The sequence below is a fragment of the Mauremys mutica genome, chromosome 16, assembly GCF_020497125.1.
Source record: "Mauremys mutica isolate MM-2020 ecotype Southern chromosome 16, ASM2049712v1, whole genome shotgun sequence".
Taxonomy (NCBI): Eukaryota; Metazoa; Chordata; order Testudines; family Geoemydidae; genus Mauremys; species Mauremys mutica.
In genome coordinates this window covers 11,515,326-11,527,736 of record NC_059087.1, presented here as the reverse complement: position 1 = coordinate 11,527,736, position 12,411 = coordinate 11,515,326, and the positions used below count along the sequence as shown (strand labels likewise).

The 12,411-nt window shown below is 43.7% G+C and overlaps 1 protein-coding gene across 2 annotated transcripts in view; it reads left to right on the top strand.

Annotated features, from left to right (window-relative positions):
* TMEM132D (transmembrane protein 132D) overlaps window positions 1-12,411 on the top strand; it is a 399,506-nt gene that overhangs the window by 110,436 nt on the left and 276,659 nt on the right. The gene's annotated exons all lie outside the window — the stretch shown is intronic.

The window sequence follows — 12,411 nt, the reverse complement described above, 5'->3', positions numbered from 1 at the left end:
CTCCTGACCTGGATCTTGCAGAGCTCCTAGAGCAGTGATACTCAGGGTACGTCTACACTACTCGCCGGATCGGCGGGTAGTGATCGATCTATCGGGGATCGATGTACCGCTTCTCGTCTAGATGCGATAAATTGATCCCCAAACGCACTCCCCATCGACTCCAGAACTCCACCAGGGCGAGAGGTGGAAGCAGAGTGGTGGCCGTCGATCCTGCGCCGCGAGGACGCCAAGTAAGTGATTCTAAGTCGATCTAAGATACGTCGACTTCAGCTACGCTATTATCATAGCTGAAGTTGCGTATCTTAGATCGATATTCTCTCTCCCCCCCCCCTCCACCCCCCATGTGTAGACCAGGCCTCAGATTGAGGCCTGAGAGACGCAAATGGCTCTTTGCCTCCTGCGGCTCTTTGCTGCACATGATATTAAAACACTGTGTGATTTAATAATTAACCAATCAGGATGCTTTAAGTATGTTATCAGCCAATTGTAGAATACTTGATCAGTCATTTTGCTGTGAGGAAAAAATAAATAGTAAATGAAACAATTCACACTATTGTGGCTCTTTTGGGTAATGTTGATCGCTAATTTGACTCCTGAATCACTGAGGTCTGAGTATCACTGCCCTAGACATAACTTGCTCTGTCATTAGAGCCTCTTGTTAAAATAACTACATGCCCTGCACCCTGCCTGGCCTGTAAACCCTATTAGGTTGTTTAATATTTTCTTTTTAGGAATCCCAAACATCCCATGATGAAAATAAATAAAATATTTTTTTCCCCTCAACCCAAGTGAGAAGTTCCTCAGTTTTAATGAAAACTGTACCTTGCAGTGCACCACCGCTCTGTTGTACTTGGTTGCTTCTTTGGCAGCCCAGGATTTCAGGCCAGACTGTAGCAAGCTTGGAGTGCTTACAGGGCATCAGGAGATTAACCAGAAGGCTTCAGTGGACAGTAAATTCACACTACATGCAAGTGACGTTCTCCCCAGTGGATTCTCTAGTTTCAAGCTTGTCACTCTCTCTATACCAATAGCTTGTACTACCATGGAAGAGAGGTGCACAGGGCTAATTTTTGTCTATTATTCCCTACCAATGAGTGATGTCACTTCTCTGAGTGTTGGAGGTAAATGTCATAGTCTGTAGTCTAGACTTCTGAGACTGAATAGCTACGACTGTGCTCCGTGACATGTCTTTCTGGGCATGCTGTAGAGATGAGCTGCAGCAAACAGATTCAGGGAACATTCAAGCACTGTGTCTCCATATGAGAGGATACCGCCCTCTTGGCAAGCAGTTTACTGTCCAATGTAACAAATATCTTAGGCAGACATTCCACAGTGAGCTCTGAGTTGAGGTTAAAAAAACCCTCCATTCTCTGCCAGTTGTATCAACTTGAACCCCAAATTCTCTGGCTAAAGCCACCTCAGCTTCTTAGAAATCTGAATTGTAAACCAGCACAAGGCAGAAATGGATCCTGATCTCCCAAAGTGAGGAAATATTGGACCTGATTCTTCATTCAGTTATGCAGGCTTAATTCCACTGAAGTCAATGGCGTAGCGCCAGTGTAAACCTGGTGAGAGTGGAGGACAGGGTGTGTTATTTTTCTGCCACCAAATGAGATTATTTTCCTTCTTGAAGCGTGCAAGATATGGACTGGGTGAGCTAGGTGGCTTCTGCTGTCTAACACTTACTGTAAAATTGCTTTCTGCTTTGGATATGCTGGTTAAAGCTGGTTTGGTAAGTGTGACTAGGACAGTGGTTCTCAAACTTTTATATTGGTGACCCCTTTCACACAGCAAGCCTCTGAGTGTGACCTCCCTTATAAATTAAAAACACTTGTTTATATATTTAACACCATTATAAATGGTGGCTGCAAAGTGTGGTTTGGGATGGAGGCTGACAGCTCGTGACCCCCCCATGTAATAACCTTGCGATCCCCTGAGGGGTCCCAACCCCCAGTTTGAGAACCCCTGGACTAGGACATGCAGTAGCTCCTTACAGTACCTAGTATCTGTTGAAAACATCTTTTTTTTGTTTTTTTCTTGAGTCAGAAAGGAAGCAGTCTGGATCTTGGGCAGATAACTAATCTGTGAGCTGTTAACAGACAGGGAGTTGGTTTTCATTATAAAGATTATAGACCTTTTCAGTCTAAAGGAGAATAAATACAACCACTTTTCTTAATTGTGTTTACATTGAGACTTTCGGGCCTAAAAAGTTGATATTGAAGCACTTATATGCTACTTAACTGTGATCATTAAAAAGTAGAGCTGGCCAGAGGATGACAATTCATAAAGGTATTTGAAATCTGGCTTCATTTTTCATATGAATGAAATGCAAAAACTTCAGAATTCTGGGGAAAAATTGTTAGCATTGATTGAAATGCTTGGTTTCGTGTTTCATTTTATAATATATAAAATACAAAATTAGAAAAAGAAAAATCATTTCAAAATAAAAATATCAAAATGGGATATTTTGGCATTATTAGAATTTTGTGAAAAAAAATTTTTTTTGGCCAAAATCATGTTGATTTCTGAAGCATTTCACTTCCGATGGAACTGTATTTCCTTTAAAAAATGGTCCTGTTGAGGTTTTTCCAGCTAGTGCTACTTAAAAGAAAGGCTTGCTGTAGTAGCAAAGTTGTTAAATGTGTTTCTGAAGCATCTCTGCCTGTCTGTCTCTAATTTAGCTACCATAGCTCTAATGTATTTTTTTAATTCCTCTGTCATCACTGGAGTATCTAAGTTCCCCCTTTGCCCCTCAGTGAAATACACGTAGCTAACTCAGAGTCTGGGGAGCTGCTGTTTGTATACGGCTTGTGCCACAGGCCAGCAAGCAACCACTAGAGGAGTGCTAAGAAAGGACAAATGTTGAGGTCTATTCAGTACTTCCGGGGAGAGTCACCCTGTGTCAAGGACTAGTGTAACCCCAGTTGTTGAGTGGGGAATAGTGCTTGGTGCTGGCCCTCTGCACAGGGGTGAATTTCACCATCTGTGGTTACCCGTTGGAGCAGCCTAACAATATTTAGCATTGGCATTTTTCTATTTGTAATGTAATTTTGGGGAGGAGAGGGGAGAACTGAGGCAAAGATTTACAAAGATGCCTGTGGCTTTGGTGTCCAATTCCTTTTGGACTGGGTCTGCCCTGTAGGGCATTCAGTTCCCCCATGCGGCTTTGAAAATCCTACCCTGAGTGTTCAGACATGCGAAGGGTGAGATGGCGTGCTCCAAAACCCATGGTCAATTTAGGCTGCATATTCTGAACATCTTCCTGATATTGAGCTGTGTTAGGCTGTGTAATCGTGGGGGAAGCCTAGTCACTTGGGCTGTTTAAAACTAGATTGGACACTGCATCAAAAAACAATCCTCCTTTGGTCCCCAGGAGGTGGATGGCATGGTTTAATAGGTCTCTTCCGTCTCGAACATTTGTGGTGCTATCAAAGATTTGCATACAAGGCTGCAGTAGAATAAGTGCAGGCATATATAGACACCCTCTTAGCATTCATTTTGCTGGTATTCTTAATGCCAAGGATCTATGAGTTAAAAGACATTAATGGCAGGGCAATTTAAATCTCTCTCTCAAACTCTGCCCTGTGACTGAAGTAAGATTTCCTATCATAAAATAGGACCTGACATGTCAGTCTAGTATACCATTATATTGCATGACCCTGCCTTCCACTTTGCCAGTTACAGTACTGGTAATTTGCAGTCTAGCAGCCTATTCTGATTTCAGAATGCACAGTCCTGCGTGCGAGTAATAGAAACCATCACGGTGTTTTCCTCAAAACGAATTGTTTTCAAATCCCTGAAATTTTGAAATCTGTTGTGGTTTGCAGAAATACAAATCTGTGAGCTTCAGAAGGGGCTCCTGCCCGCTCTGGAAACATGAAGGCACAAATGTCAGTGTTAAAGCTGTCAATTATCAGGGGGTAGCCGTGTTAGTCTGTATCCACAAAACAGCCAGGTGTCCGGTGGCACCTTAAAGACTAACAGATTTATTTGGGCATAAGCTTCTGTGGGTAAAAAACCCACTTCTTCAGATGCATCTGTTTTTTACCCACGAAAGCTTATGCCCAAATAAATCTGTTAGTCTTTAAGGTGCCACCAGACTCCTTGTTGTTTTAGTGTTAAGGCTGCAACCATTAAACCTTAATTCCATAGGTTGGGGAGGAGCAGGGGGAAGCAGGAATGGCTGCTGACACCCAGCACTGGGAACAGCCAATGAAAAAACCCCAGTAGCTCAACATAGTGGAATAAGATCCAGCAAGAGTGAAATTCATCAGGAATGACAATGTCCCTTTCAATCCCAGATCAGGTGGTGGAGCGCTTAGCTTGTAATAAATGCACAATTTTAATTGGATGATATAATTAAAAAAAACTTGAGTGAATGCAAGATGCGTAAGAGTGAGGGATGAGTAACAGACCCAAGCCAGTTTTCCACATGCAGTTCTGCCTGTGCACCAGAACCCTGGCTACTGACATGTGAACTGCAAATGGACCGTATGGTATGGATGCACAACCAGGCCTTTTGCAAAACCTCATTCTAGCCTGTGACCCTCCAATAGTCCCCTAGTTTTCTCCCTTTGACTCCCCAATTGTACACAGCTACAGCTCTGCTTCCGCTGCTTTTGATTATGTTTGGAAAATCTTCTCTTTGCAGTGGTAGTGGTGGCAGGATCTTCAGGAGAAGGATACCGGTCCTTCTCCACTCCTATAGCTCTAACATAAATTAGGGGCTTGATGAAGAAATTACTGGATGAGGTTGTTTGGCCTGTGTTTATGCAAGAGGTCAGACCAGACAGTCATAACGGTCCCTTCTTACCTTTAAAATCTATGAATTTATTGTCCGTGATTAGGGAAAAACGATGGCCATATTTCACCCAAACTCTGCCCACAATTCAAATGTAGCAAGACATTTCTGCTTTAAAATATCAGCAGTGAAATAATTAACAATTTTGACATTAAATTGTCATCATTAAGCTTCAGAGTTTACAGGGAACAGCAACAAGACCCAGCATATCAGCCGTTGGACATTTCTAGGCTTCTGCACCTGTCCTGCAAAGTACATGGAGAGGCAAAAAATTAACCTGTCTAAGCAACCTGAATATGAACGAAGACAGACAAGTTCATTTCGTTGTGAGAGATGGAGAAGGTTTGGTCTGGCTGTGAAACCTCATCACACCATTTCACTTATGATCTAAATGAGCATTTGAACTCAGAACTTGAAGCATGCATGGATCCCTTGGCCTGCCTTGCCCCGGATGCATGCTCTTTTTGACTACGTTGCTACCATATTATGCTGTTTTGTGGCAATACAGGATCAAAGTCAGGTCTTGCATACATGGGTCTGAAGTATAAAGCCATGAATAGTAAAGGCAGCCACTCAACACTTGTACATCTACACAGCACTTAACTGTTCCAACTGTTGTGGCTGTACTTTGTAAATGAGATCACGTTGAAGGTGGAGCTGGTTGGGAACTTTTTGATGAACTTTTTGTTGGAAAAACGGGTTAGTAATGTATTGGTTTTGATGAATCTTTCAGGGAAGGTTTCTGTCCAGGATGGAATTTCTGGTCAAAATCAAGAGAGACCCATTTCAGCATAGCCAATAGCTCCAGTGTTTAGAGCACTCACCAGGGATGTGTGGGAGCACTAGGTTCAAGTCCCTGGTTTTGAATTTGGGTCTCCACATCCTAGCTGAATACCCTTAACCAGTGGGCTATTGATTCTGGAGTGGGAATCTTTCTGTTTTTCATTAACATTTTCATATTAAGTCTTGGTTTTATTCCACATCAGAATGGAAACAAATGTCAAAATCTCAAAGTTTTTCAGAGAATGGAATTCATGTCTCCCAGCCACCGTACTCCGGTGCCTTGCACTGGCTTCCAGGCTCTCATTGCTCTGGTCAGTTTTTACAGTGTATTGTGGGATACCTCCTGGAGGCCAGAGGAATTGAGAGGAAGGGGGTTTGACTGCCATAATCCCACCTGCTGTATCTCAGAATTCAGCTGGTGCCTGGCCCATTGCCAAACAACTCTCAGTCAGCATGGAAGAGGCCCAGAGGGATGCAGCATTCCTGTCCCTTACTGAGATTGAAAAGCAGATCCTGCTACACTTGAGAGCTTTAGGCTGCACTGTCAGATTAGTGCATAAGAACGAGGAAATGAAACCGACTAGAAACAAGGTTATCCAAGCTGAGTGAAGTGCAGAATAGAAAGATGCAGCTTAAATAGTGAAAAGCACGTTGGTTTATTATTTTAAAAAATTCTGATAGCTTTAATAAATTAGGAACACAAAGAAGACAATTTTACAATTTTAAATAACATAGAAGAGCAAATCCTGTGCTCAGTTACACCAGTATAAATCCAGAGAGAAAGTCTGCTATGATTCAGAGGGCTTATCTCAATGAACAGTGAGAGTGTGGCAAACTGGGGTGAAAGTCTACAGCGCACTAACTTGCCTTGGACTAACTGTCCATGTCAACCCTGCTGCTGGGCACTAACAGTCCCCTAGTTCTCTCCGACCTACTCCCTAGTCGATCAAAGTGCATTAGGGAGGCTTTGGCGTGCGGTAGCAGTGTCCACGTGGACAGCACAGTGTGCTAGTGCGCTGTAGATTTACACTCCGGCTTTCCATGCACTAACTGTTCATCTACACAAGCCCAGAGTTTGACTCATGGTTCTCAACAAAAGTGTTCCTGTAACAATGAAAGTCAACCTGACAGAATTGCATGGACCAACAGTTCCATTTATTGCCCAAGCGCTGTGTTTTGATGAAACCCAAATGACATGCTTAGTGTTTACCCATCTTGAAATTAGTTTATGATCTGTGAAAATTAAGTTTTAAAAAACTTTTAATTAAAAAAAAAGTTTCTACAAAACAGTGCAGCTGTTCTCTCTCCCTTTCAATTAAACTGCAATGGTGCCAGGTTGGCCACTCGTGCATATATGGCTTCTTTAGAAAGATGGAACAAAAAATTAGGAAACATTTTATGAGGCTGTTAACAAGGACCCAAGTTAAGATCCATTGATTGTGTGCACATAATGGCATGTTAATTTCCATGAAAATGGACCCACCCGCCCATGCAGCATGCACTGTTTCCTTTCTACTTTCTAACAATATATTTCCTTTTATAACTTGTAACACTGTTACTTGAAGAACAAGATAAATAATGAGCCACATCCTCAGCTGGCATTGTAGCTCCAGTGAAGTCAATGTAGCTATGTTGGTTTCCACCAGTGGAGGATCTGGCTTAAGCACTGTAGCCAGACCACACTAGAGTTCTATTCCTCCAGTGTCACCAACTCTTGTGATTTTTTTTTATATTGCAAGTCTTAGGATATTTGGTGTTTGGTTTTTTTTCTTACAGTCCCAGCTTCCAGAGTCATGTGATCATTTTAGAATTTCATCTTTCATTTGAAAAGGAAAAGTGAGGTTCTAGCTCTCAGTACTAATGGGGGAAAACATGAAACATGATTGGCTCAGTAATCAGAAGGCAAATAAAGATATTTGTTATTTTTAAGCCAACTTCCTGATTGTTTGGGATTGGCAATACTTGTGTTCAGAATATGGCAGCCAACCACATCCATGAACCAGAACCAGAGCTACGTTTTGGGGGAAAGATGTTCTTTTTGCTCAGTTGCACATCATTTGTAGGTGTGGGTCAGCTGTTAATTCTCAGGCTCACAGTGTTACTGGGGTCTAAACCCCCCTACTCCACCGGCAACAACTCTGGGACTTCCACAGTGACGATACACAGTGTATTGCTGGAGAGGGATGGGGTTGCCAAATGGTTTCTCCAGATGATACATTTAATCAAGGTGCCTTTCAGTGCAGGTGCAAATTAAAGTTCTCTTAATGCAATGAAAAAAGAGTAGAAGATCGTCCTGGCCAAAGATCCCTCCGAAGAGATGTATTTAGGATATTCCATACTTGGCATTTTTTCATGAAGATGGCTACACCCTCAGCAACAAAAAGTGAAAAGCTATTGAGGCCCTATTACTGCAACCGATTCCAGGGGAGTTGGGCATCTCCTTTGCCTTTTTCAATACTCCGCTACCCTGCAGTTATAGTATCTGCTTGCTGGAAGAAGGAGACATGCGGTCTCAGTAGCTCTGTCCAAGCAGAGTGGATGGTACACCCGTTGGCTTGCCCTGTACATCTTGACAGGGGAAAGCAGCCAGTGAAGGGGAAGCCCTGTGCAAGTTTCCTTCTCAGCCGAGACCCACTTATGGCCAAAGTTTTGCTAGCAGTGGTAGGGGCTGTCCCACCCTTCTCCCTCGCTGTCAAAACTGTGACTATTAGTTGTTTGCATAAAATGGCTGCTGCATTTCTGTTCACCGTGAGGAAGTGTTACTTGGTAGAGCGTCACACGTATGGTAGGTTCCCTATAAAACCAAATTTGGTTTTGTTTTTATAACTCCATTAACAGTAACAAGAGATGGGTGCAGATGGCTGAACTGAAAATATACCCCTGAGCCTCGCAATGTGAACAAACAAAAGTTGTTAGCAGAGCGGGAGGAGGAACAAGTTGTGAAAATTTTTTTCACTGTTTGAATGAAATCATGTGGCTGTCATCAAATATGGGAATCCGAAAAATGCAGGGCTGCATAACAAAGCTCATCACATGGCGTCAGATTTTTTCGAGTGGAAAGGTAACTCAGTGTAGCGGAGGTATGTGTTTCAAGATCCCATGTTGTAACTAGTGAGATTTTCTAGGGCTGGCTACTTGAGCTGGGATTATGCCTTCAAAAACCCCCGGCTGTCTCCTGCTCTGCTTATTTGGGGGGAAACTAGGAATATAAAGGAAAATCTCAGTTTTCGGGGGAGTGGGAGAGAAATTCCTAGTCCCTTTTTGCAAAGGCAGTGGTGACAGTCTAAAACGATAAAACCCAGTTGCTGGGATTGAATGAAACAAGCAGCTGGGCTCCACTTGTGCAGCTCAAGGCTGTGGTGACCTAACAATCAATTGTGCATGCACACACGAAGCAATTTGTATGTAAAATCAATGACAGTTAGGGGTATATTCCAAAGAATTTCACTAACCCACCCCTGAATCCTTGGGCTAGTCCTGCGCAAAGTAGGGGGAGACTAGTGAGAAAGAATTAGTCGTGACTTTGTGAGGAGGAGGGTGGCCAGGGCAAAAAATCCCTTTGCAGGCCAGCACGGAGATGGTGAATCCAGCTTTAATGCAATAAGTTCCAAGGAGGATGCTCTTGTGGTTCAGGCAGTGGACTTAGGGTACTTAGGATCGGCGGGTAGTGTTCGATGTATCGGGGATCGATTTATTGCGTCTCGTCTGGACACGATAAATCGATCTGCTAATCGGCACCTGTACTCCACCTCGGCAGGAGGAGTAAGCAGAGTCGACGGGGGAGGCGTGGCAGTTGACTTGCCGCCGTGAGGACAGCCAGGTAAGTCGAACTAAGATACTTTGACTTCAGCTATGCAAATAGCGTCGCTAAAGTTGCGTATCTTAGTTCGAACCTCCCCCGCTAGTGTAGCCCAGGCCTCTGACTCAGGGATTTAGGTTCAGTACCCAGCTGTGCCACAGGTTTCCTGTGTGACCTTGGGCAAGTGTCAGGGCCAGGGCATAGGTGGCCAAGGATCCAGGAACCAATTACTAGGAATCAGGGCAGGCTGTAACATCAGACATCAGACCGAATCTGACCGGAAGGCCAGGATATAGAGACAGGTATCGGGAGCAGGTGGAGTCAGATTACTGAGGCCAGGATTGGGTGACAGTATCAGAGGGCAGTAACAGGAAAACACCAGTCTGTGGCAGGATGGAGCTCAGTTGTTCACACAACTTCCTCTCGCCTCTTCTGGCTTAAATAAGGGCTCGGGCCCAGTTAGGAGCCTTGGAGCTCTCCGAATCAGAGTGTAGGGGCGGGGCTTGTGCCCCGGTCTGACTTCATGAGCCCTGGTCCCAGCTGCTGTCTGTGAGATGCTGGGTGAAAGATTGGAGGAGGGTGATGACTACCAGCACCCCCATAGATCCGGGTTTAAGGCCCCAGGCCCAGACAGCAAGTCAGTTAGGCCAGGTGTGTGCTACAGAGTTTTGTCAGCATAGCTATTTTGGTCAGGGGTGGACAAAAACCTACCCACTAGCAACATAGCTATGCTGTCAAAACCCCCGGTGTAGTCGTAGCTATGGCGACAGAAGAGTGTTTTTTATCAGCATAGGAGGATGTCATTCGGGGAGGCGGTGTAACTATGCTGACAAAAAAACACCTTCTGTCATCACAAGCTGCATCTATGCTGGAAGGCTCTGCTGGTATATAGCTACACCAGTAAAGCATGTGTAGTGCCGCCAGTGCCTCAGTCGCTGTACCTCAGCTCCCCGTCTGTAAAATGGGGATAACAATAAATCCTTCCTCCCATTAATGATCTGTGATGTCTGCTTGGATTGTAAACTCATCAAGGCAGGGGCTGTTGTTATGTGTGTGTACAGCACCCAGTGCAATAGGGTCTCTTTGCACGACTATAGTACAAATCATAATGCAGGGCACTGCATCTGTCTGCTGCGCTATCACATTGGGCTCCTCCTCTGATCATAACATAATATTGCACTCTGTAATAAAGGAAATATATACATTGCTGGAACAGACATTTCCCCCTTCTGTGGAGCTAGCTGAGATATGAGAAGATAAGGTGGGTGAGATAGTATCTTTAATTGGACCAGCTTCTGATGGTGAAAAAGACAAGCTTTTGAGCTACACAGAGTTCTTCTTCTCAGGGATGATTCAAGGTGAAGTGGTCTGTTAACACCCCTGCAGTCATAGGATGAAGAAGGGGTTACAGATTGTTGTAATAAGCCATAAATCCAGTGGCTTTATTAAGACCGTGTTTTTTAGTGTCTAGCAAAGTTATGCATTGAAGCTCCTAGGCTTGCCTTTTGAAGGCATTATTATGTAGATTTATTTTGAGGACAAAAACCGAAAGGTCAGATACGGAGTGATCATTTTGTGAAAAGTATATGCCCCGGGGTGATAGGGTGATTTGTCTTTGAGCATTTTTCTGCGTGAGTTCGTTCAAGAACATAGTGATTGGTTTCACACACACCGTTGTTATTGGGGCATTTAGTGCCCTGGACGTGCTCATCGCATGTTGGTATGATGGGCATGTATGGGACCCATGGACCTCGGAAGGTGTGTTGTCAGGGATATTGGTCACTGGAGCAGTGGCAATGTGTCTGCAAGTTCTGTATCTGTTGTCCCTTAAAATATGTTATCTACTTGTGCTAAACAATCTGTTCCACCTTGTATTTAGCTGTGACACTCCAAGTACCTTTCCAGACCTGAAAAAGAGTTCCATATAGCTCAAAACTTCTCTTTCACCAACAGAAGTTGGTCCAATAAAAGATTTTACCTCATCTATCTTGTCTCTCTAATATCCTGTGACCAACACAGCTACAACAACGCTGCAAACAACAATATGCAACGCTTGCATTTTTTGTTCTGTTTTTTGAAACATAGTCACTTGTTTTTGGAAACTTGTCTTGAGTGGCAACAGGACTTGGCATCTGTATTCATAACGCAAGGCCAAGGGCGGCTGGCAAAAAACGTTTTTACCATTGCTTTTGCTCCAGTGGACTGGAAATCAAGGCTTGAACAGATGGAATATATAGGATGTACAGGGCAAAACTGAGAGAAAACATCCAGGGAAAGCAATTACAAGCTGCTTTACCGTGTTTTATTCGAATTCGTGTTATATCGGGTCGCGTTCTATCGGGGTAGAGGTGTATTTTAACTGAGCATTTGGAAGAGCCATGTAGAACAGTGAGTTTTGTGGTGCACTGTGTGTGATGAGAAAGTGGTTTATGGGGAACACTGTAGCTCCAGGAATCTCCTGCGATTCCATCATGATCTGGGTATAACTTAAACTCCCTGGGGCAAACATGCCTCAGGTATGTGGCATGTTGTTGCGCTGACGTATAATTGTCACCGTTTCATACACAGCTGGCAGCAGAAGGTTTGTACTGAATGACAGCATAAAGCAAAAAGAAACCGCAGCCCCATTTCATAATACTTTGGAAAAATGCCATCTTGCTGCATCATCTTCTTTCTCTTAGGATCCACTGGCCTCTGATCGGACTATAACATTTTCATGGTGGATTCACAAGAAGTAAAATTCATAAGCTTTGCTACAAGCACCAGAGGGGTTAGCATGAAAACATCATGGAAGGCAAGAATTCAAACAGCACCTGGTGCTGTAGCTACTCCAGTTTTCCAAAAGATCACACTGTGTTTATTTAAATTAAAAAGTAAATTTGTGGTACATCATTGCATTGTTGGGTGTCTGTTTCTCTGCTATAGGGAACAACTGTCTTCCTTGGTTACCTGACTAAATCTACCTCCACTGTTCTTTCCTCAGTTCATCAGCCCTGCCAGGGGGAGATGTGGCTAGAATGGAGGAAAC